Below are 1535 nucleotides of genomic sequence, written 5' to 3'. Positions count from 1 at the left end.
AATACGTATTTATGTGATTTTTTGTGAAAGTCGACCACATGCCCTGCGCGTTCGATGGTGGTGTAACTAACAAAAATCAACGATGTCTTTTACCTTACTGGCCAGAAGTAAGGCCTTTCGGCATTTTGCATTTGGAGTGCTGAGCAGGGAATGGTTACTTAGCGCTTTAACGAATAGTTTGAAGTTTTGAAATGGGTTGTTGTCTTTTGTTTCTTTCTACGTACATCGTCACTGCACCAAACAAGTGACAATTTTAAACTGAAAAGTGGACGTCCACTTTTCAGTTTGAAATTTGTGATTGTTTGTCTCACCTCGACACGTTGACAAGACGTTTAGTGCTTTGAGTTTCCCTCTGTTACGACGACACTCTGTTCTGAAGCGCGGTCTTTGTTAAATGTTAAGATGGTTGTTTCTTGAACTGAGTTGGAGAGAGACTGATGGATACGTTGCAGGAGTTATTCGTATGATGTTGACAGATCACAAGGAAGAGCCTATCTCATTGACGGCGATCTGTTTTATTCGCCAAATAGTCGAAGAGCTATAGACGTCCCCCCTCAGGTCACGAAGCAGGGTGGCGTCGTTAACCCTTTTCTTCAATTTCGACGATATCCTCGATTATCTGCCCTTCAATTGCCTCGATGGTGGACCCCACATTTCGGTTGGATGGCTTTCATACCTCTGAAATTCAGTTTTAGCTGCGTGCCGTTTGATAGGCTACGCTTCATACCGACCCAAGTCACAGATACGAAAGATCTGTTTGCGCTTGATGCTGTCACTGCACAATCTTGGTACCATCTTCAGTACTTTCTGCACGATGTCGCGGTGTTACTGAATCTGTGCTACAAAGTCGCTCTCATTACGCCACATTTACCTTCTGCCTATGATTTCACGAAACCCTTTCGATCGAACTCAGCTGGTCGTCGAAGATTGGCTGAAGCTTGAGAGGGTGGTCACATGACCAATTACCAAAAATAGTCAAAAAGCGAAAGTTGTACCCCTGCACTGTAGCTTCCCAAATCTGGTTGAATTATGTTCTGAAGTGCTCCTGTTGTGGAGATATGAGGTAAAGGAATTCCAAAAGCGTCGTGTTTTTTTTGGTTTTTTGCATTTTTCTTCATGAAAACAAAACCAAATAACATGATTCCAACACATTTAGAAAGCTAGATGAAAGGGCAACAAATATCATATCATGGGAAAATTGACCAAAAAAGGAAGGTGCATTCCCTAAAAGAGCAATCAACACTGACAGACTACAAGAGTCAGATATAGACTACCAAGTTTACTGATAGACTACAAAAAAGTTGGACATAGGCTACAAAGTTTACTGATAGACTACAAAAGACTACAAAAGTCAGACTTAGACTACAAAAGCTTGGACTTAGACTACAAAATTAGGGTTACATTAAAAGGTTTTGTAGTGTCCGCTTTTTCATTAGAAAAGTTTATAGTGTCCGCTTTTTTAGACTACAAAAGTTTGTAGTGTGTGCCTTTTCATTAGAAAAGTTTGTAGTGTCCGCTTTTTCATAGAAAAGTTG

Source organism: Laccaria bicolor, genomic scaffold, assembly GCF_000143565.1.
Source record: "Laccaria bicolor S238N-H82 LACBIscaffold_5 genomic scaffold, whole genome shotgun sequence".
In the NCBI taxonomy this organism is placed as follows: domain Eukaryota; kingdom Fungi; phylum Basidiomycota; class Agaricomycetes; order Agaricales; family Hydnangiaceae; genus Laccaria; species Laccaria bicolor.
The sequence above is the reverse complement of the archived record's forward strand: the minus strand, read 5'-3'. Positions refer to the sequence as shown.